Here is a 26,139-nt window from a genome sequence, read left to right on the forward strand (position 1 = left end):
TTTGTTCTTTGTCTGGAAGGAATGCAGACTCTGGCAAATTTTGCTAGATCTGACCACAGGCAAAAGCAACTTCATGACATTTAGAACTAACCAGAACCTGGATACTTGGAACCAAACAGTTTCCATCCGGTTTGGTGATATCTTTTCTCTCTTTCTATTTCCTTTTCCTTTCATAGTGAATTCGTTTATTGACAATTTCATATCATTAAATGTGACAAACCTAACGCATGCTACCATTGAAATCAAACAGGGTAAAACTTTTGCTTCAATACCTATAATTTTTTTTTTTCATTTACTTAAAATCAAATATTAAAAAAAAAATTTTGTTCTCCAAACCTTTTTTTTTCTTTAAACCCAATATTATATACAAAAAGGTAAAAATTTCAAAAGAAAAAAAAACGAAATAAAGACAAAAAAAAAATAAATACATCCTACCTAAAAACGAGGGAAAAAATATATTATTCACATTGTAAAAAAAATTTATAATTTTTTTTTTAATTGAAAGTTTCTATTTTTAACAACGCCTTTTTCCTTTTTGAATTTCGAATATGAAATATTTGTTTCTTACCAAATTTCGTATTTATGAACTATAACTTTAACTTTTTGAATGAAAGATAGAAGTAAAGGTAAAAATTAAATAAAATAAATCATGAAAAATAATTTTTGAATTATCAACAATAAAAAAATATACATATTAAAGTAAAACAGTAAGCAATACGCATGATTAAATAATTAAGCAAAACCGCAGAAATACAAAACAGAAAACACAATTATAGAAATTATAGACATTAAAAAACTTAAAAAAAAAAAAAAGAAAACAAAAAAATCAGAGAAAGTTTTGAAAATTAAAATAGAATTTGGGAAGTTGGTAACTAACCTCAGGAAAAGGATTAAAATTTAATTTTTATACACAAGGCGGTGATAGAAGCCTTATTATTATCTTTTTTGGAAAAACCTATTCAAACCCTATTTTTATTTCAATTTTTGATATACATGCTTGTTCTTTAAAGGATAAAAGCTTTATCTTTATACTTTTTTTTGCGTGAATGGCTACATGATCATACAGCGGGATTGTAAAGAAAGTATCTTTTGATTATATCTCAATATTTTGTTCATTCACAACTATGGCTACCAAAACTGCAGAAAAGAATCCTATGGGATCGAACGGTAATCCTACTTGCGATGCCTGTAGTGAAACTATTGTTTCCGTTTCGGCGTTGCTGAAGATTTCATGTGGACATGTTTTCCACAAGAGCTGTTTGGAGAAATGCGTTAAGACTAGGCCATTCTGCCCCATTTGCAATAGTAGGGTAGCGTCTGATTCAACGGACACAGGTACTTCTCAGATAACAACTAGGGCTCAAGCTAAACAGATTGGCAATCCACCACCCCCAGCGGCGGCTAATACAGTTCAGGGTGATAGTGCTTCCAATACCTCGATCGGTGTGGTTGATCAGACAGAGAGAATAACCCAGTTAGTAACTAACATTGTTTCAGCCCAACAGGTACAGTTTATGACTACTCTAACTGCTCAATTGAGTCAGCTCATCGAAGGGAATATTGCCTCAAGTCTTTCTAGGTTAATGCCTTCTAACTCGCAAATTGAACCGAATCGACCTTCGCAATCCTCACCTCAGCCGATGCAGACTCTTCCTGCTGTTGAGGACCGTACGTTTAGGGAGTTATTTGGAATTACACCACATAATAGTCGATCTAGGGATTCTCAGAATAGACCACTTCAGGCTAATGGGCAATCGGTTTTGAACAGTTCCTCTCATGGCAATTCGTCTTCTTCAGATTTACACTCTCGCCCAGACAAAGTATTGCAAATAATGTCTAATTGGAAATTGAAGTTTAGTGGCGGGATAAATGGTCTCTCTATCGACAACTTTATTTATCGCGTGGAAGCTCTGACCGCTCAGACCCTTCAGGGGAATTTGGATTTGCTCTGTGGTAACGCCAGTTCATTATTTGAGGGTAAAGCCAGTGACTGGTTCTGGCGATATCATCGCTCTGTCAGCTCAATCCGATGGTTTGATTTGTGCAGGTCCCTTCGTGAACAGTACAGAGACTCTAGGACTGATGTAGATATCAGGGAATTGATTCGGGAACGCAAGCAGAAACCCAATGAATCTTTTGATAACTTTTATGAGTCCATTGTTGCGTTGACCGATAGGTTGAAGACCCCTTTATCAGATGAAATGTTGGTAGAAATTCTCCGTAGGAATTTGCTCCCTGAAATCCAGCATGAGATTTTAAATATGGAGATAGGGTCTTTGCAAGGTTTGAGGGATACATGTAGGAGACGCGAATTTTTCATGCAAGACATGCGCCGAAAGCTAGGCTTAACCCTTTCTAAATCTGTTCCTTTATCCAAAAGAATATCAGAGATAGAAGATGAAAATAGAGAGGAAGCGCCAGATGTTTGTGTGCCTGATGATGAGATAGCGGCCCTTAATCTAGTATGCTGGAATTGTGCCAAAAGTGGACACCGCTATCAGGACTGTTTAGAAGAAAGGTCCATTTTCTGTTATGGCTGTGGTGCCCCTAATACTTATAAGCCAAACTGTAGCAAGTGTGCTTCAAAAAACGGCAGGTCCAGTGCACAGAAGGGTGCACAGAACTCGGAAAAGACATCGATTTCGGAACTGTAGTGAAGATATTGTCAGACCCTTCCCCTAGTATTCCTTTATTACACCATACTATTAAGAACACAAGTAAATCCGCAAGTACTGACCTTGAAAACCCTGATAATGGATTCTCAACTAGAGACTCTGCTGATAAGACCACACCTGCTAACTTATTTCCTATTAAACCCCTTCATACTAGAATTAAAGAATATGAGTTGGCCCGTGCAAGGATCTTCGACGAACCTAAACGGAAGTCTAGGTCCGCACTTCGTATGAAATCATTTTGGGGGAAGATGAGAAGTATTAGGAGAAAGTTAGTCTATTCTATCCTGGATCGTCCGTCAGATGTAAGACCTTATGCAGAAGTAATTCTGTTTGGGAAGAAAATGCTTGGCCTTTTAGATACTGGGGCTTCAATAACATGTATTGGGTCTGAGGCCGCCAACGATTTTATAGCATCGAAGAAGCCTTTTAAGAACCTGAAGTCTACTGTTCACACTGCAGATGGAAAGGGACAAAACGTGATCGGATTTGTGGAGACATTTATTACGTTTAAGGGATGCGAAATGCCCATTACTATATTTATAATTCCTAGTTTAGATAAGGATCTCTTCTTAGGGATAGATTTTTGGAATATTTTTAATTTACTTCCCGCTGAACTTTGGAGCAGTGGAATGTCACCTCTCTCTGGCATAAATGAAATCTCTCCACAAATTCCTCTGTCGGAGATTGAAAGACAAAGACTCAACCAGGTAGTATCTATTTTTCCATCTTACTCCAAAGAGGGCCTAGGTAGAACAGATGTTTTATATCATAGCATTGAAACTGGGGAAGCACGCCCCATTAAACAGCGCCACTTTCCAGTGTCCCCTGCGATAGAAAAATTAATTTATGAGGAACTAGACCGTATGATAGCTTTGGATGTAATCGAAGAGAGCAACAGCGCATGGTCCTCGCCAGTGGTGCTTCATAGGAAGCCTGGCAAGAACAGGTTATGCTTGGATAGCAGGAAGTTAAATTCTGTAACCGTCGGTGATGCCTATCCGCTGCCGCAGATTGACGGCATTTTAAGTAGATTACCCAAGGCTCGATTTATTACCAGTTTGGATCTGAAGGATACCTTTTGGCAGATTCCTTTAGACCAGAAATCGCGAGAGAAGACTGCTTTCACTGTCCCCGGGAGGCCGTTGTACCACTTTAAGGTTATGCCCTTTGGGTTGTGTAACGCCCCCCAAACAATGTCCCGGTTAATGGACAAAGTAATACCTCCAGAATTAAGGGCAGAGGTATTTGTCTATCTCGACGATCTTCTCGTCATATCTGAATCTTTCGAAAGGCATCTGGAAGTTCTGAGGTGTGTGGCGAAAAGGATTCGTGAATCTGGACTGACTATTAACGTAGAGAAAAGCCATTTTTGTGTCCCAGAGGTTAAGTATTTAGGCCATGTGGTTGGGTATGGGGTCATTCAAACCGATCCGGAGAAAGTGTCCGCCATTACTGAATTTCCTGCCCCGAGATCGGTGAAGCAAGTTCGCAGGTTTTTAGGTATGACGGGATGGTATAGGAAGTTTATTAGGGACTATGCCTCTATTACTACCCCTATAACGGATTTGTTGAAAGGAAGGAGGAAATTTGTATGGACCGAAGAAGCCCAAGAAGCTTTTGAGGTTTTAAAGTCTCACCTGAGCTCAGCCCCTGTTTTGCACAGCCCGAATTTTTCGCAGCCGTTTTTCATACACTGTGATGCTAGCACAACAGGTATAGGAAGTGTATTGGTACAGAAGAATGCGGAGGGTGAAGAAGTTCCTATCGCCTTTATGTCGAAGAAACTCAACAAAGCCCAACGCAACTATTCAGTTACCGAACAGGAATGCTTAGCAGCAATGTTAAGTGTTAAAAAGTTTAGACCTTATGTCGAAGGACATGAGTTCACTATTATTACTGACCATGCGTCATTGAAGTGGCTGATGTCCCAGACAGATCTAAGCACAAGGCTGGCTCGGTGGGCTTTAAAGCTGCAGGGATACAAATTCAACATTCAGCATAGGCGTGGTAGTCTTAACATAGTCCCGGATACACTTTCTAGAGCCAATACGGAAGACATGTCCGCTCTAGGTCTGAATAGTCTGTCTGAAATTGAAAATGACACTGGTTTTTTCGTGGATCTAAACTCCACATATTTTAAGTCTGTTGAATACCAACAACTTTTGGACAAGATTGGGAGGAATTTGGAACAACTGCCCGACATTAAAATTGTAGACGGTTATTTATATAGACGGACAGAGCATGCCACTGGCGACCAGATTCACGATGACTTGGCCTGGAAACTTTGGGTACCGCGAGAGCTGATACCAGATGTATTAGGGAAGGCCCATGATCATCCACTATCATCACATTGTGGAATAAACAAAACTCTTGCCCGAATTCGTCAGTTTTTCTTTTGGCCCAATTTGGCTGTGGACGTGAAGAATTATGTAAACAACTGCGAGGTGTGCAAATCGATGAAGCACCCAAACACGGTACTGCGACCCCCAATGGGAAAGACCCCAGATACATGCAGATTCTTCCAAAAACTATACGTCGATTTTCTTGGTCCCTACCCCAGATCTAGATCTGGTAATATTGGTATTTTTATTGCTCTAGACCATTTCTCTAAATTTCCCTTTCTTCATCCTGTTAAAAAGTTTACTGCAGAGGTGGTTGTAAAATATCTCGAAGGCGATTTGTTTCACACGTTTGGCGTGCCAGAAACCATTGTCTCGGACAATGGCTCCCAATTTAAATCCTTGATTTTTAATCAATTGTTGAAACGGTATGGGGTACATCACGTTTATACGGCTATTCACTTCCCTCAATCAAACGCATCGGAGAGGGTGAATAGGTCCGTGATAGCGGCCATAAAATCTTATGTCAAGCCCGACCAGAAGAACTGGGACGAGTTGCTTAGTTCTATATGTTGCTCTTTACGATCTTCGAGGCATTCTGCAATAGGCACCTCCCCATATTATTTGGCTTTCGGGCAGAACATGGTTACGAATGGGGGAACGTATTCACTTCTTAGGCAGCTCGAGATGCTTGAGGACCGCTCTGTTAGATTTGACCGAAATGACTCTAGGGATATCATGGCTAGGAAGGCTTCAGAGAATATCCAGAAACAGTTCTGCAGGAACGAGAAGACCTATAACCTGCGCTCTAGGGAAGTTTCTTACCACGTAGGCCAAGAAGTTTACAGAAGGAATTTCAAGCAGAGTAGTTTCGAGCAAGGGTACAATGCCAAGCTGGCCCCAACATTCCTTAGGGCTAGAGTCAGGAGGAAATTAGGGAATTCATATTACGAATTGGAAGACCTAAGAGGCAATTTTCTCGGTACTTATCATGCCAAGGATATTCGACCATAGAGACCTTTTGTATTTGACGTAAATGCATGTTGGCAAGTGTGATCAGCTTCCGGCATGTGTTACCTCCCCGAAGTCTGATTTTGGCGGGGGGGAATGTAAGAAGTGCACTTGCCACTGGGATTCATTTTTGCATTATCTGATTTCTAACCATTTGGTTTTGATTAAATAGTCTTCAATACTGCATTGTATTGCCAGCGCCATCTGTATGTGGTTATGCAGGGAAAGTATCTTGTTATTTTTATTTAGTTTATTGTGGCTTCTCGCTTATTGCCTGTGGCTTTTAATGGATTTTCTAACCGTTTGGAAGTTTTGAGGTGAGACGTGGCGATACCAAGGCTTCTTAGTCTAGAGTTTATGCTTACTCGGCCATTTTGTCGTTCATCCTACTCTAGGAAAGATTAAAGATTTGGCTTTGATTGCGAGTAGCATTTTTTTTTTTCTGCCACGAAAATTGATTTTTTTTTACAATTTTTTTTTTTGGTGAGTTTAAGTGCCAGGGATATCCCCTTCCACTGTTTTTTTAAGAAAATTTAATTAACTTATTTAGAGACTGCCGAATACATAAATTTCGTGCTGTGGCAATTTCAAATCCACCTTCACCATCGGAAGAAATTGCAGATTTATTATCATCCATTTTTTTTTCTGAATTATCGAGCTTGGGTGCCACCGAATATAAACGGTGAGTTTTGGTTTTGTTATCTCTTATTTCATTGAAACAATATTAGCAATCGCGTTGTTGTTTTTGGTTTCAATTAGGATTGGCACCCAGCACCCCAGCCACATTTTTTTTATCAAAGGGCGATCATAAAAATACTGGGGAGTTTGATTTGCTCTTTGGCTTGCCTTTGCTGTCCCCACTCCCATTGCAGTCGGTGTGCGGGCCGATCACCACACAGCATAAAAGGAATAAAAAAAAACCTGTTGTCGTCTCCCATCATTTTGATATACGCATTCAGTTGATCGCACCCACGCAATGGGCATTTGCCATGTGCTTTTGATAACAAGAGTTTAATTACAAGAAAAGAAAGAACTATTATATTTGAACCGAGAGGAAGAAATGAAGACTGTGGCCATAGAAATTTAAAGTGAAATAAGCTGGTGCCCCAAAATCCAATTGTCTTGAAGGAAGTTTGCTTGGTGTATTAAACGGCCGATAATAGAAAAATTCCAACCGGCAAGTGTATTTTAAAGTTTCTAGGCAACTGTATCATTTGACGTGGCAGTGTCCAAAAGCATCTAAAATTTCTGGAGATTGAAATGGACGTGTCATAGTGTGTCAAAGTTTAAGCTAAGTTGAACATATAGTACTAAGTGTTTAAGTGATTAGTCTATAATTGAATCAAAAGCCTAAAATTTTCTTGCTTTCTGCGTTTCATTAAATAAATTGAACATTTTGATATTTACCATGTACAAAAAAAATTTAAAGATTCAAGTTAAAATTAGACTTTTGAATCAATCATGTTAATGTGCTTTACTTTTTATTTCTATTTTGTTTTGCCACATTTGGTTTCATTATCAACATGCCTAGAAGTGAGTCAATTTAAACAAGGGTTTCATATTATTTTTCTAGTGTGATTTTTTTTTAATTTTTTTTCTTCAATCCACCCTAATGTCGAACTCTGCTTCTAGTTACATGTTTATAATGAAACAAGTATCTTTTGGAATTCAGCAGCTAACTCGTATTGTGTTGCAGAAACAAACGCAGCCGGAAGCCTAGCAACATTGTTGCCGCCGGATCACTTTTAACTTTTATCACTCTCTTGACTTCCAATGTTAGCATCAACAGCACTCATCGAAAGGCCTTTCGTCGTGGGAGCATGTTAATCAGCAACAACATATGTGAGTACTCTCTCAGTATCTAAATTTTAGCTTGGTATCGGCATCAGCGTTTTTTTTTTTTTTTTTCTCAATTTGTTTCCATCTGTTTGTTACGCAAAGCAAATGAGTTTGAACTGCACATTAATGTGGGTCATTTAAATGTAAATTTTTTTTTTGAAATATAATCTACGTTATGTACGTTTATTTATTAAGATCATTTAAAATATCTATAAATAGGATAAATAAGAATATGTTAGCCCATGTTAAGAATTAAAATGAAAATTTCTCCAATTCATAAAAATGATTCCGAAATACTTAGTTATTGATTTGTGGAATAAAACTCTAATGGATTCAGACTAAATTTTGCTTTTCCTGTTTGGTTTTAGGTTAGCTTGGTTAGTTAGGTCACTGGGAATATGGGTGTCATGCAGTCAAACGGTTTAAGCGGGTATCTACAACTCATGACCAGGTTGGGTGGGCAAGATAGACGTCAACATCTACTCGTCTATCGATATGAACTCCGTCATTAAACTTTTCGCCCCTTTTCTCACTTTTAACTATATCTGCTCCTATCGAAACTAGCACGTATAGAAATAAATAATTTAATGTGGCATGAAAGGCGTATTGAAGCATTGAACCTGCCCCTCCGACGAGCTGACAGGCCGGACAATATACGTGCGCTCGCTTCTGAAACCATAACACCATTTCGTCCAAACGTTATATGCTACATGATATAGACGTTGTGGTCAAGCGGATAGTGAAGGCCCTGAATGAGGAAATAAGAAGTTTCGACACCTTTAAATCGCCAGGCCCTGACGATGTATCGCCGGTTGAATTAGAAGCTGTACCTGATAAACTGGTTCCCCGGCTTAGGGAGATAAACTCTGTTTGTATCAGAATGTCGTATATACCTGTGGGATGGAGGACACAAAGGTCATTTTTACTTCGAAAGCAGGAAAACCCTAACAACTGAAGGCAAATGATTTTCGTCCTATTAGTCTGTCTCCTTTATGCTGAAGACTCTTGAGAGGTTGATAGAAACATATCTTAGGACAAAGATCCCTGGAGATCGATTGTAGCGGCAGCAGCATGCATACCGTAAAGGCAAATCCACCGAAACAGCCCTTCACGACCTAGTCGGCTACATAGAAGGTTCTCCCGCTGTCAAGGAATATATTGGGTTGCCCAAAAAGTAATTGCGGATTTTTTAAAAGAAAGTAAATGCATTTTTAATAAAACTTAAAATGAACTTTGACCAAATATACTATTTTTACACTTTTTTTCTAAAGCAAGCTAAAAGTAACAGCTGATAACTGACAGAAGAAAGAATGCAATTACAGAGTCACAAGCTGTGAAAAAAATTGTCAACGCCGACTATATGAAAAATCCGCAATTACTTTTTGGGCAACCCAATACAATGGTAACAGGCAACTCTTGTCCTATACACCTGCAAAAGAATCGTTGGCAAAATTTGGACCGCGTGTCATGCATTGGGTATATATTGCAGTTGTCAGGCCTATAATGCTATATTGTGTTGTGGTCTGGTGGACGGCGCTTTGATAGTCCACCTACTGCTCAATACTTGGCCGGATCCAAAGGATGGCTTGTTTGTGCATCACAGCCGCACTGAGGACGCCACCATCTGATGCACTGATGGTTGATTACACCAGGCAGTGTGGATTACACCCTACCTGAGCCGCTTTTTTATAAAAATTACTGTACCACTACTCCTGATAGAACCGATTGGAACAACAATATCCCTCATAACAGAAGTTACATAGACTTCTATAAGGATGGTTCCAAACTAGACGACCAGGTGGGATTTGGGGTGTACTCCAGAGATCTAGAACTTATCATATCGAAAAGGTTACCCGACCACAGCAGTATGTATCAAGCGGAGATCCTTGCAATTAGGGATGTGGTGGAATGGCTAATATGGCAAATTAAGGTAAAAAGAAATGATATATAGATATATGAGAATAGAGCACGTTGCTGATATATTTTCCGGGCTAAGTGTTTGGGTGACCACCCCAATACCCAAAACACCCTTAAATCGGGTATATTACCGACCATGTAAATGTGAAGCTTCAATGAAGCTTCATCACCTCTTTCCCAAAACACCCCTAAAGGGAAAAAATTTTCGACCATGCCAACATGTGGCTATATGATATGGTCCGGTTTGGACCACAATTAAATTATGTGTTGGAGACCTGTGTAAAATGTCAGCCAATTCGAATAAGAATTGCCCATTTGGGGGCTCAAAAAGTAAAATAGAGAGATCGATTTATATGGGAGCTGTATCGGGCTATAGACAGATTCAGGCAAATCGGATAATAATTGCGACCTATAGAGGCTCAAGATCGGTTTATATGGCAGCTATATCAGGTTATGAACCGATTTGAACCTTATTTGATACAGTTGTTGAAAGTAAGAATAAAATACGTCTTGCAAAATTTCAACCAAATCGGATAGGAATTGCGCCCTCTATAAGCTCAAGAAATCAAGTCACCAGATCTGTTTATATGACAGCTATATCAGGTTATGGACCGATTTGAACCATACTCGGCACAGTTGTTAGATATCATAACAAAATACTACGTGCAAAATTTCATTCGAATCGGATAAGAATTGCGCACTCTAGAGGCTCAAGAAGTCAAGACCCAAGATCGGTTTATATGGCAGCTATATCAGGTTATAAACCGATTTGAACCATACTTGGCACAGTTGTTGGATATCATAACAAAACACCTCATGCAAAATTTCAGCCAAATCGGATAAGAATTGCGCACTCTAGAGGCTCAAGAAGTCAATACCCAAGATCGGTTTATATGGCAGCTATATCAGGTTATGAACCGATTTGAACCATACTCGGCACAGTTATTAGATATCATAACAAAATACTACGTGCAAAATTTCATTCGAATCGGATAAGATTGCGCACTCTTGAGGCTCAAGAAGTCAAGACCCAAGATTGGTTTATATGGCAGCTATATCAGGTTATGAACCGATTTAAACCATACTTGGCACAATTGTTGGATATCATACCAAAACACGTCGTGCAAAAATTTCATTCAAATCGGATAAGAATTGCGCTTTCTAGAGGCTCAAGAAGTCAAGACCCAAGATCGGTTTATGTGGCAGCTATATCAGGTTATAGACCGATTTAAACCATACTTGGCACAGTTGTTGGATATCATAACAAAATACGTCGTGCAAAATTTCATTCCAAATCGGATAAGAATTGCGCACTCTAGAGGCTCAAGAATTCAAGACCCAAGATCGGTTTATATGACAGCTATATCAGGTTATGGACCAATTTGAGCCATACTTAGCACAGTTATTGGATATCATAACAAAACACCTCATGCAAAATTTCAGCCAAATCGGATAAGAATTGCGCACTCTAGAGGCTCAAGAAGTCAAGACCCAAGATCGGTTTATATGGCAGCTATATCAGGTTATGAACCGATTTGAACCATACATGCCACAGTTATTGGATATCATAACAAAACACGTCGTGCAAAATTTCATTTCAAACGGATAAGAATTGCGCATTCTAGTGGCTCAAGAAGTCAAGACCCTAGATCGGTTTATATGGCAGCTATATCAAAACATGGACCGATATGGCCCATTTACAATACCAACCGACCTACACTAATAAGATGTATTTGTGCAAAATTTCAAGCGGCAAGCTTTACTCCTTCGGCAGTTAGCGTGCTTTCGACAGACAGATGGACGGACGGACGGACGACATGGATAGATCGACATAAAATGTCGCGACGATCAAGAATATATATACTTTATGGGGTCTCAGACGAATATTTCGAGTAGTTACAAACAGAATGACGAAATTAGTATACCCCCCATCCTATGGTGGAGGGTATAAAAACGAATTTGCTAACCTACTTTGAGGCCATGTGTTTGGGGGACGCCTCATCCTGTAAACTTCCCTTAAGCCAATGGCAATATGGGGTTTAAATAAATGGTATTTGAGAAAAGAGCACGATGCTGATATATTTTCAGGGCCAAGTATCTGGGGGACCACCTCTCCCTCGAAAACACCACTAAATCAGACATCATGAGAATATCAGTCTGAAATGAAGTATTTTAAGAATGGAGTACACCTTACATTCAAACTTAAATTCGTAGACCAATAAAGATCATATGGGATTCAGATAAAGGCACTTATATTGTTAAACTGTTAGTCAAGTTAGCATGTTATTTCACTAAAAGACCTTTAATTGTCGAAAATAAATATTCCGAGGAAACTTTTGTTCCATATAAAGTAAAAGAAGGTGCAGCGGAGCGGGCCCGGGTCAGCTAGTTTAGTATATTTTGAGCGCACAGCATGCCACTGTGGAGGGCTCATGGACCGAACTTACCTACCTTTGGCACAAATTAAGCTTATTGTCACCACAAAATCAAAGTCGCTCTCTAAATCAAAAGTTCAGGCCTTTATGTCAAATGGAAGCATATTAGAAAGAACAAAAATTCATTTCTTCTTATTTATAGAAAAGGGTGATTTTGTTTTCTGTTGTTTGAAATTAAACTCTAATCCAATAGTGCCCCCCATAATGTTATGAGAAAGCCGAATCGTTTAAGGTAGAGAAATTTATTTCTCCATTTACATTTCCGCCATCTGCTGCTGTCTAACACTTTAACTCTTCGACACAGTTCTTGTGATCTTTAATGCTTTTGAAAATTTTTTACGTTTGGTTGGAATCACCGCAATGCTCAATATGGACATTCCTAAATAAATCATTTAAAACACATTTGTTTTCTTAAATCTTTCTGCTCTTGACAAAAAGATTTATGTTTTATTACGAAAGTACAGAATGTACATGTTTTTCTTTTTCTTAAGAAAAGAACAAATGTGCAATTAAACTTTTTTCCACCGCCTAAGAGCAAAAATTGCCATAAATTAAATTGGCGTTAAGAAGGCGCCACAAAGCAACGTCAGCACCAACACCAACACCAGAACCCGGCATTTGTTCGCCCATAAAATTTCATAAGAATGATATAAAATTCTTTGTGAAAATATGTCACAATGAGGTCACTTCGTTGAGCTTTGTGAGTTCTGAGTATGAAATACTTAATTAAAGTAACATATGTCGGTCGATGCAAAAAAATCCACTGAGGTACGATTGTGAATATTTAACATTTGACTTCGTACAACATTAAGGGGAGTGAGTTAAAGGACTTGGCTTGGTTGCCTGTCAGTGAATAAATACATAGTAATAGCATAAGCATAGTATGGGTATGATTTTTCTGTTTGTCATTGTTTTTTGGAGCAGCAGCATTATGGCTGATTGAAAAAAGGCTCTATAGCAAAATATATGATCGGGCCCATTAGGATCACCTTGGGTGGGATAAAAAATGGGAGCAAATGTGGGAGCGTTCCAGTAAGTGACATAGGGGAAAGATGCGAAGGTTCATTGTAAGGCTTCTTCAGTTCCATACAAGAACTCCAGAGGCCAACTGGTACCGCCAAACGGAGAACGTTGATGCGAAGTTTCGGACCATAAGCACCTCGCTCTTTGGTAAAAAATGAACTTTAATCGGCAGAAAACCTGCTGACAAAACCCATTGTTGAGTGGTTATAAGGAGAACTGTGCTAATGGCTGGAACTTTGAACTCCGGCTTGTGTGGTGTCCATCGTTATCAGGTTGCGAATGGTGGAAAGCTCCCTTTTATGCGGAGTAGCTGCAAATTGTACTCAATATGATAAGGCGTGTTTTTGGCGCCTTCAAATAACCAATGGCCAACATCAGGGTCTGTTCCCAGGTTAGGGACGGTTGGAGGCGAGCGTCCGATATTGAGAAAGCGGCTCGCCACAACGGGGGATACATGAGCAATCCCACAAAACCCATGCGGCACTGAAAAACCGCCCCTGGAAAACTATGAGAAATAAAGAAATCGCAACAAGTAAAAGCGTGCTAAGTTTGGCCGGGCCGAATCTTATATACCCTCCACCATGGATCGCATTTGTCCAGCTCTTGCCATGGTATCTCTTTTTAGGCAAACAAAGGATAAAAGAATATAATTGCTATGTTATTGGAAAAAAAATATCAAGTTATGGTTCATTTCGGGCCATAATTGAACTGAATATTGGAGACCAAAGTAGAAGTCATTATGTAAAATGTCAGCCAAAGATAGTAAGAATTGCGCCCTCTAGTGGTTCAAGAAGTCAAGACCCCAGATCGGTTTATATGGCAGCTATATCAGGTTATGGACCGATTTAAACTATTCTTGACACTGTTGTTGAAAGTCCTAATAAAGCACCGCATGCAAAATTTTAGCCAAATCTGATAATAATTGCGTCCTTTAGAGGCTCAAGAAGTCAAGATCCCAGATCGCTTTATATGGCAGCTATATCAGGTTATAGACCGATCTAAACCATACACAGCACAGTTGTTGGAAGTCATAATAAAACACCTCATGCAAAATTTCAACCAAATCGGATAAGAACTGTTCCCTCTAGCGGCTCAAGAAGTGAAGATACCAAATCGATTTATGTGGCAACAATACTAAAACATGGACCGATAAAGCCCATTTACAATCCCAACCGACCTACACAAATAAGTAGTATTTGCGCAAAATTTCGAAAGTTAGCGTGCTTTCGACAGACAGACGGACGGACATGATCGACTTAAATGTCATGAAGATCTAGAATATATTTACTTTACGGGATTTAAGATGGATATTTCGAGGTGTTACAAACAGAATGACGAAATTAGTATACCGCCATCCTATGGTGGAGGGTATAAAATGGGATGCCCTTACGTTGACGACACACGCAAACGGCGGATGTATTAGAGAAGTATAAGGCAGATATTACCGCCTTACCGGATATGCGATGGACTGGGAATGGCGTCACAACAACACCAAACGGTGACGAACTATATTATAGCTGCCATAACACGAGGCGTGAATTTGGCTGTGAACTTGTTGTTAATCGGAGACTAAAACACCTTGTATCAAGCTTTACTACTGTGGGTGAGAGGCTAGCCACAATCCGCATAAAAGCCAAATTATTCAACATCAGTTTTATTTGTGCCTATGCCCCGACGGAAGGCAAGGACGAGCAGACCAAGGATATAATCTACGAGCGCCTAGAGTGAGAATCCGACCGCTGCTTCATCCATGATATTAAAATCGTTCTGAGAGATTTTATTTGGACCAAACACTAATAAGCAAAAGTCATTGTTCAATTGTGTATTACAAATTATTGATCTTTTTATACCCTCCACCATAAGATGGGGGGTATACTAATTTCGTCATTCTGATTGTAACTACTCGAAATATTCGTCTGAGACCCCATACAGTATATATATTCTTGATCGTCGTGAAATTTTATGTCGATCTAGCCATGTCCGTCCGTCTGTCCGTCCGTCCGTCCGTCCGTCCGTCCGTCCGTCCGTCCGTCCGTCCGTCCGTCCGTCTGTCTGTCGAAAGCACGCTAACTTCCGAAGGTGTAAAGCTAGCCGCTTGCAATTTTGCACAAATACTTCTTATTAGTGTAGGTCGGTTGGTATTGTAAATGGGCCATATCGGTCCATGTTTTGATATAGCTGCCATATAAACCGATCTTGGGTCTTGATTTCTTGAGCCTCTAGAGTGCGCATTTCTTATCCGATTGGGATGAAATTTTGTACGACGTGTTTTGTTATGATATCCAACAACTGTGCCAAGTACGGTTCAAATCCGTTTATAACCTGATATAGCTGCCATATAAACCGATCTGGGGTCTTGACTTCTTGAGCCTCTAGAGTGCGCAATTCTTATCCGATTGGAATGAAATTTTGCTCGACGTGTTTCGTTATGATATCCAACAACTGTGTCAAGTATGGTTCAAATCGGTCCATAACCTGATATAGCTGCCATATAAACCGATCTGGGGTCTTGACTTCTTGAGCCTCTAGAGTGCGCAATTCTTATCCGATTGGAATGAAATTTTGCACGACGTGTTTTGTTATAATATTCAACAACTGTGCCAAGTATGGTTCAAATCGGTTCATAACCTGATATAGCTGCCATATAAACCGATCTTGGGTCTTGACTTCTTGAGCCTCTAGAGTGCGCAATTCTTATCCGATTGGAATGAAATTTTGCACGACGTGTTTTGTTATTATATCCAACAACTGTGCCAAGTATGGTTCAAGTCGGTTTATAACCTGATATAGCTGCCATATAAACCGATCTGGGGTCTTGACTTCTTGAGCCTCTAGAGTGCGCAATTCTTATCCGATTGGAATGAAATTTTGCACGACGTGTTTTGTTACGATATCCAATAACTGTGCCAAGTATGGTTCAAATCGGTCCATAACCTTATATAGCTGTTATACAAACCGATCTTGGGTCTTGACTTCTTGAGCCTCTAGAGGTCGCAATTATTATCCGATTGGAATGAAATTTTGCACGACGTGTTTTGTTACGATATCCAACAATTGTGCCAAGTATGGTTCAAATCGGTCCATAATCTTATATAGTTGTTATATAAACCGATCTTGGGTCTTGACTTCTTGAGCCTCTAGAGGTCGCAATTATTATCCGATTTGCCTGAAAATTTGTACGACGGATTCTCTCATGACCATTAACATACGTGTTTATTGTGGTCTGAATCGGTATATAGCCCGATACAGCTCCCATATAAATCGATCTCTCTATTTTACTTCTTGAGCCCACAAAGGGCGCAATTCTTATTCGAATTGGCTGACATTTTAAAAAGGTCTCCCACATGTAATTTAATTGTGGTCCAAACCGGACCATATCTTGATATCGCTCTAATAGCAGAGCAAATCTTTTCTTATATCCTTTTTTTGCCTAAGAAGAGATGCCAGGAAAAGAACTCGACAAATGCGATCCATGGTGGAGGGTATATAAGATTCGGCCCGGCCGAACTTAGCACGCTTTTACTTGTTATTAACTATATCTAAAAATAAATCGATCTAAACAATATACAATACGACACGGATGAAAAGCCTAACATCAGCCACTGTGTTAAAATTCTGTGAAATCGGATTGTAAATGCTCCTTTTATGTGGCCAAGGACTTTAAATCGAAATATCGGTCTATATGGCAGCTATATCCAAATCTGGACCGTTTTGGGCCAAGTTGCAGAAAAATGTCGAAGAGCCTAGCACAACTCACAGTCTTACATTTCAGCAAAATTGAATAATAAATATGGCTTTTATGGGTATAAGACCCTAAATCGGCGGATCGGTCTATATGACAGCTATATCCAAATCTGGACCGATCTGGGCCTAATTGACGAACACGAACACAACTTACTGTCCCAAATTTCAGCAAAATCGGATTATAAATGAGGCTTTTATTGGCCTAAGACCCTAAATCGGCGGATCGATCCATATGGGAGCTATATGAAGATATAGTACGATATAGCCCATATCCAAACTTAATCTGCAATCTGTGCAAAATTTCAGCTCAATATCTCTATTTTTAAAAGCTGTATCGTGATTTCAACAGACGGACGGACGGACATGGCTAGATTGTCATAGATTTTTACGCTGGATTGTCTTAGATTTATACTTCATAGGGTTGGAAATGCATATTTCGATGTGTTGCAAACGGAATGACTAAATGAATATGCCCCCATTCTTCGGTGATGGGTATAAAAATATTCACAAAGCCACATGACTGTCACCCGATCAAAACTCGAGGAACCAAATGGATAACATTGTGATAGATGGAAGGCATTCATCGAGCGTGTTAGAAGTACCATCTATCCATGGAGAGAATATAAATTCGGATCATTACCTTGTTGCAGCAAAGGTTCGCACAAGTTTGAACATGGCGAGGAAAGTCCGATCTGACACTGCACGGAAGCTGGACATTGAAAAGCTGCAAACACAGCAGATATCAACAGCATTCCTTGTTCCGATGTTATAATGGCGCAGTGGCAAACTATTGCCCGCTCCATGAAAAATGCCGCGAAATCCGTACTTGGGTATCGGAAGCCTCCCCAAAGAAACCCATGGTACGACCAAGAGTCTCGAAATGCTACTGAAGCCAAGAAAGCGACATATAGAGCAATCCTGCAATCAGTAGCAACGAGCCAAATCAAGGAGAGGTATCGAGAAAAAAGTAGATGTCATAGGCGGACATGCTAACCTCTGCGCTACGGCGGCCTCCTTACGAATGTTCACATCAGCAATATCAGTCCACTTCTCGTCGAAATGAGAACCTAAATTGGAAATCCTTCTGACTGCCAGTGCGAAATACACACAGCAAAATGTCTTCTAGTTCCTACAGTTGAACAGTCCAGATCGCTTTAAAAAGCACAACAACTTATGAATGTTCTCATCTGCAAAATCAGACAACTTCTCGTCGAAATGAGAACCTAAATTGGTAATCCTTCTGACTGCCAGTGTGGAATACATACAGCAGATGTTCTTTCTTGACGTCCTCACAGCTTCTGCTGATTCACTACCTGCAACCTCAGTCTGTCAGCATGATTTCCGATCAGACAGTGACTTGTCATGACAGGCACAATGTCTGCGACAACAAAGCGGTAGACCTGAAGTTTAGATTGGGCCACATAGTTTTGCAGAGTTTACAACCCCCACTTTATAAACACCGGTCAAACGTGAAGACTAACGGCAATATCTCTGGAAATAGAAGTTACATAGACTATAACTTTTGTTTCCAGGGATATTGGAGTTTCAATGGGTTATAAAGGGTGCTTTTTAGCTATTATATTATGGCAGCACTGCTTAACTGGTAGTTTCGTGTTTTGTTTCACTGCCAAACATTTTCAGTTTGGTCCATAATTTAACCATGAATCGTCTTACAAACGACCAACGCTTGCAAATTATTGAATTTTATTATCAAAATGAGTGCTCTGTTTAGAAAGTTCATTGCGCGCTTCATTGTTTTCAGCGACGAATAAGCAAAATTGTCGATTTTGGAGTGAAGATCAGCCAGAAGCATTGCAATAGCTACCAATGCATCCAAAACAAGACACAGTTTGTTGCGGTTTATGGGCTGACATAAACAGTACTTCTTCAAAGATGATGCGATTCGTAACGTAACTGTGAATGGTGAGCGCTATCGTGAGATGATATCCAACTTTTTTCCCTCCAAAATGCAAGAGATTTGCATGACATGTGATTTCAACAAGATGGTGCCACATGCCACACAGCACGCGTAACAATAGATTTGTTGAGAGGAGAGTTCGGTGAACATTTTATTTCATGTTCGGGACCGGTCAATTGGCCGCCTAGATCGGGCGTTTTAACGCCTTTAGACCATTTTTTGTGGGGCTATGTTAAAGCTCATGTCTATACAGGCAAGCCCGCTGCAATTGACGCATTGGAAGACAACATGGAAGCATTTGCTCGTGATATACCGGCCGAAATGTTGGAAATGGTATGCCAAAATTGGACTAAGCAGATGAAGCATTTGTGGCGCGTCACGATCAACATTTGCATGAAATAATCTTCAAACATTAAATTATAAGGACCGTACTATCGATTCAATTAAAGATTTCATGCATTTATATGTGTTTGTTTTGAAAAACTTTCCCGAACCTGACGACCAAAGAGGCCACTTCCCAATACGTAGGGATGCGTACACCCCATGGTGCGAATTATGCCTACAATTTGTCTATGCCATCGGTCTTTCCCAAAACTCTCACCGATAAGGAGATTGGCTCCCGTTATTGGGCTCGGATATTGCTCCCATATAAGATAGTCCCTAGAAGTAGAAATTATTAACCGATTGGGCCGAGATTTTGAAAGTTGTGTTTTGTTATAACTTATAACAGACGTGTTTGGTCCAAATCGGTATTAAGCCCGATAAAGCTCCCGTATAAACCGATTTTCCGTTTTCACATCATGAGCCCCAAGAGACCGCTATTTTTTTCGATTAGATTGAAATGATATGTACGTGGTCTTTCATTAGTAATTCCAAGAAACAGTAGGGTTTAAATCGTGAAACCTTTGTTTGTCAGGATCTGCGTCTTGCTGGATTACATGTCGAATGGGTGACGGGCGTTAAGTGTGATTTTCATCCCGAAGTCGGGGAAATATAGCTGCTATCTACCAATGCCACATATTAAAAATTAAGATTAAGAGACTATAAGCTAATAAGTCTCTTAATCTTAATTTTTAATATCCTATAGGGATGAATTAACACATGGGAACGTCTAGACCCTTTCCTGGTATGCCACTATTAGCGTTTGTACCGACCATTAAGAATATTGTGGGTAGAGTAACTCCGTAAGGTGGGGTCTATGGCTTCTATTTAACAATGGGATAATCTGGTTTTTCAATGAAGGCATAGTCGTCATGGTGGGCGGCGATTTACTCAATACGATTACGGACCTTTTGGGGGGTCTTGAGGATAATATCTGAATGGGTGAGGATGAGACTGAACTGTTGTTTTCATCAGGAGGAGAAAGCTGAGTGTTTTCAGGGGATCTGAATCCAGGATATGATAGAGCTGCCGTTTTTCCTGTTAGCCAAGTACTAAAGTCGAGTTATGTGTCAAATGGAGTCTGAATTCTCTCCACTCCGATCGATGGGAAGAAGTTTGTAGCTTAGGCCGAGGACGATACACTGCGGTTGTTCAGCCGGTTCTCACCTATGGATACCTGGTTTGGCATCGCGTTCTGGACAACTGTGCTCGACGCAGAACAGCGAGTTAAATCATATTTTTCTCTACCGCAGAACGAAATTTTGAAAATATTCACTATATTAACAGTTTCGTTTAATGACATGTTCTTAAATAAGAGCTGGTTTTCTACTTTCATTTAGACTTTCTCCCTAGCCTTTTGTCACCCACTCTATTCTAGTGTCTACAATGAAATGCAATAAATTTGGAAAGTTTTGGTTTTCATTGAAAAAAAAAAAAATGTCTCGCTCCACGTGTCGCCACTCATTATAGGCCTTGAAGAAAACACGATGCTCGACACTTTGTTCTTTTTGTGTGTTAAAATCATCTCCATAAATTATGCATTTAAAATGAATACCCATGTTAGAATTAAGAGCCGCGTATGAAAAATATGAGAATTGAAAAGAAAAACTACTTTCATTGTCTTTCTCACCTCTCACACTTAAAGGTATGAAAGGAATGAAAATACTGCCTTTAATTTGACCCCAGCCTTTTGCTGAGTTTCCACAAATTTAAATGTGCTGTTGACCTCAGGTGAATGTTCCTCAGGTGCATGGAAACGTGCGTGTGTGTGTGTGTGTGTGTGTGTGTGTGTGTGTGTATGTACCTTTGTTGGCTGACTTATTATGTAAATATGAAACTACATACAGTGTTGCAGTTGCAAAGAGAATTTCTGTTATTTGTGGTCTTCTGACCATTGAATTAACATTACTTAACTTTTCTTTATACAAGGATGCCACATACTTTATGTGTTGTATACATGAGCTCATATGATTAAGTAAGTATACACATACATAAGTGGTTCATGCATGCGTATTTATATATATATATGTATATACATATGCGTATGTATGATATCACAGAGGTGGGCATATTCAAATTCATATAACATAACTAAATCGGTTCAGATTTAGATATAGCTCTCATATAAATATATCACCCAGTTTACACTCCTAGAGGAACTGCAAGCGCATTTATTGACCAATCTTAACAAAATTTTTTACAACGTTTTCCTCGACAACTACCACAATATCCAAGAAGTTTGCTAAAAACCGCTTCAGATTTAGATATAGCTTCCACATATATATATGTTTGTCCGATTTTGAGAAATATTGCAATAAAGTGCTCATTTGTTAACCTATTCTCTCGAAATTTGGCAGGAATGATTTTCTTATCATTCTCAATATTACTCGTGAATTTCATAGAAATCGGTTCAGATTTAGATACAGCTGTCATATATGTATATCCCCCGATTTTACTCCATGAGCATTTATTGACCAATTTTGCATAACGCTTTTCTCGACAATTACCCCGATGTCTAAGAAGTTTGGTCGTAGTCGGTTCAGATTTAGACATAGCTTCCGTACATATATGTTCGTCAAATTTTAGGAAATTTGCAACAATGACAAATGACAAGTCAACCGTAGTTATTGCCGTTTGAACATATTTGCTCGAAATTTGATACGGATTGTTTAATAAAACCATCTGAAAACATCCGCCAAGGTCCATCAAATTGATTTAGAATTAGATATAGCTCCCACTTTGTATTTACAGGGTAGGTGTAGGGTATTATACAGTCAGCACCAACCGACTTATGCCTTTCCTTATTGGTTTATCTCTAGTGATGAAACGAACAGCTGTATCCGTTGATAGAGACACATCTTAGCTCACAGATACCTGGAGATCGCCTGTCTTGGCAGCAGCATGCATATAGTAAAGGTAAATCCACTGAAACAACTCTACACGACCTAGTTGGCTATATAGGGGTTCTCCCGCCATCAAGGAATATACAATGGTAGCATTTATTGACATAGAAGGTGCTTTCAATAATGTAAAACTGACGTCAATCGTGATGAAGTTGAAGTTTCTAGGCATCAAATCTACCGCAAGAAAGTTTATCACTAACTTACTTACTAAAAGATGCATTACGGCAGGCTTGGGATCTGTGGATCTAAAAATATGGGTCAGCAGAGGAATACTTCAAGGAGGTGTATTGTCTCCTCTACTTTGGAATATAACCATTAACAATATATTATTGTCTCTGGAAGAAAAGGGGTGTAAAAGTGGTCGCGTATGCTGATGAGGTAGTAATTGCGGTTAGGAAAAAGATTCTCAGCACTCTTGGAGATATTCTTGCAACTGGGATGTGGACTACCAAAACTGGTCTAGGCGTAAATCCGTGCAAGACAGAAGGAGTTTTTTTCAGCAGGAGAAACAAGTTTCCTACAGTGGCACCAGTCACCTTGTGTGGAGAGAATGTTCCATTTACAGAAAGCGCAAAATACCTGGGTGTTTTGCTGGAAAGGAAATTGAACTTCAAATCCAACATTTTGGAAAGGGAAAGAAATACAACTCTTGCCCTATTCACCTTCAAGATAGCCATTGGCAAAAGTTGGGGATTTAGACCGCGTGTCATGCATTGGGCATATACTGCAGTTGTCAGGCCAATAATGCTATATGGTGTTGTGGTGTGGTGGACGGCGTTTCAAAAGTCCAACTTCTGTTCAATACTCAAAGGATGGCTTGTTTGTGCATCACAGTCGCACTGAGGACGACACCATCTGATGCGCTGAATTTAATGCTACATCTAACGGCCCGGGATACTGTGGCTAGACAAATTGTTGCATCCACTGCTGTGAGGCTAAGCGAGCTTTCTCTTCGGTGATGTGATGGATATGGGCACTGTGTTGTCTTTGTTATAATGTCCGATGTTCCACACAGTGTGGATTACACCCTGCCTGAGCCGGTTTTTGAAAAAAGTGCTGTACCACTTTTTATGATAGAACCGATTGGAATTACGATATCTGTGGGAATAGAAGTTAGATAGACTTCTATACGGATGGTTCCAAATGAAACTTCTATTGTAGGTGGGATTGGGGTGTACTCTAGAGATATAGAACTGGCCATATTGAAAAGGTTGCACGACGACTGCAGTGTGTATCGAGGGGAGATCCTTGCAATTAAGGAAGTGGTGGAATGGCTAAGATATAACGTCATAACAACGATTGACATAAATATCTTTTCAGACAGCCAGGCAGCCATTAAGTACACGGAGAACGTATTTCTGAACACAAAAACCGCCCTAACTGTTGCAGATCTCTTAACGAGATGGCTGATCAGTTCAAAATTCACCTGCTCTGGGTACCGGGGAAGGAGTAGATACTATAGAATACCTTCTGTGTGTGGGTCCCGCACTGGCAGTCAGAAGGAAGAACCTGTCTGATTTAGCGGATCTGAACGTTCGCAAGTTGTTGTGCTTTATGAAGCGATATGGATGGTTCAACGATAGCAACTAGGGGATATCTCCCTTGTTCTGTTCCTGTGGTATCACAATGACCGAAAACGTCTAGGCAATATGTGGTCATATAGACCCCACAAAGTGTATATGTTCTGATCGTCGTAATATCCGATTGTGTGTGGTGATCATGTCACTGTGTTTAAAAGTGAAGATATTAAGGTGAAGCTTTGCACTAAAACTTTTGTACTTACCACCGAATGATGGGGATATATTAATTTTGTCATTCCGTTTGCAGCACATCGAAATATCCATTTCGGACCCTTTATATTGTAGTAAATAAATTCTTGTTCAGCGTAAAAATCTAAGACGATCTAGACATGTCCGTCCGTCTGTCCATTTGTCCGTCTGTCTGTTGAAATCACGCTACAGTCTTTAAAAATAGAGATATTTAGCTGAAACTTTGCACAGATTCTTTTTTGTGTGCATAAGCAGGTAAATATCGAAGATGGGCTATATCGAACTATATCTTCATATAGACCGACCCGCCGATTTTGGATCTTAGGCCCGTAAAAGCCACATTTATTATTCGATTTTCTAAAATTTGGGACAGTGAGTTGAATTAAGCCACTCGACATTCTTCTTCAATTTGGTCCAGATTTGGATATAGCTGCCATATAGACAGATCCACCGATTTAGGGTCTTAGGCCCATAAAAGCCACATTTATTAACCGATTTTGCCAAAATTTGGGACCGTGAGTTGTGGTAGGTCCTTCGACATCCTTCTACAATTTAGCCCAGATCGGTCCAGATCACTCTATTCAAGGTTTTGGGGCCATAAAAGGCGCATTTATTGTAAGATTTCACCAAAATTTGGGACATTGAGTTATGTTAGGCTCTTCGACATTTTTCTGCAATTTGGCCCAAATTGGTCCAGATTTGGATATATCTGCCACATAGACCGATATCTCGATTTAAAGTCTTGGCCCCATAAAATGCACATTTATAATAAGATTTCACAGAAATTTGACGCAGTGACTTAGTTATGCTCGAAGGAATAAATCTCCTCCCCATCGTATACAAGATACTCTCGAGCGTACAGTGTCAACGATTGAAACCTAAAGTCAATGAGATAATTGGGCCCTACCAATACGCCTTTAGACCTGGAAAATCCACACTAGACCAGATATTCACAATGCGCCAAATCCTGGAAAAGACCCGAGAGGGACAAATCAACACCTACCATCTCCTTGTTGACTACAAAGCAGCCTTCGATACTCCTTTACGTCCAAAATTATTTCAAGCCATGTCTGAGTTTGGTATCCCTGCAAAATTAATAAGATTCTGCAGGATGGCACTTGCTGATACGCGTTCCTCAGTAAGAATAGGAAAGAATCTCTCCGATCCATTTAATACCAAACGAGGTTTCAGTAGACAGCCTATCGTGTGATCTCTTTAATATCCTGCTGGAGAAGATTATACGAAAGGCAGATGTGAATAGATATGGCACACTAATCACAAGAAAACACATGCTATTCGTATATGCCGACGACATCGATATAATAGGTCGGTCACCACTTCACTGTAGCCTTTAAAGGAATCGAAAGAGACTCAGTGAAAATGCGTCTGGCAGTAAATGGACGAAATGGATGGTTTCAACTCCCAAAAAGCCTTGCCTTGCAGATAAAGAGAATGGAGAAAGTTGGGAACCACAACTTTGAGATAGTCAGTAACTTTATCTACCTCGGCATCGCCTTAAGAGATTAAGCGAAGATTAATGCTGGCAAATATATGCTACTTTGGACTAAGTAAGTAGTTTAGAAACAAGGCCACCTCTCGACAGACGAAGATCACACTATACAAGACACTGATACTACCCGTGCTGTTATATGGTTCTGAAGCATGGGTACTTGTGAAAGCAGATGCTTGGAGTATTTGAGAGAAAGATTCTTCGTAAAATATATGAACCAGTTTGCTTTAATGGAGAATATAGGCGACGTATGAACCACGAGCTGTATGACGAAGATAGCATAGTTACACACGTCAAAATACAACGGCTGCGTTGGCTAGATCATGTTGTCAGTATGGATGAGGAAGCTCCACCAAAGAAGTCTTTTGAAGGCAAACACGGTGGTACACGCAAACCGGGAAAACCAAAAGTCCGATGGAAAGATCAAGTTGTGGGAGACACCTCGAAACTTGGCGTCAGAGATTTTAGAATGAGCATAGAAGATCGAGGCGCTTGGAACGCAATTCTGCGTTCGGCTAGTGGAACAAATATTCTGTCATAGCCAGTGTAAGTGAGTTAGTAGTCTTAGTTAGGCTTTTCGACATCCATGTCGTATATGTTTCAGATCGGTTTATTTTTAGATATAGCTACTTAAAAGACCAATATTTTGTTATAAACAATTGAACAATGACTTGT

Source organism: Stomoxys calcitrans, chromosome 4, assembly GCF_963082655.1.
Source record: "Stomoxys calcitrans chromosome 4, idStoCalc2.1, whole genome shotgun sequence".
Classification (NCBI taxonomy): Eukaryota; Metazoa; Arthropoda; class Insecta; order Diptera; family Muscidae; genus Stomoxys; species Stomoxys calcitrans.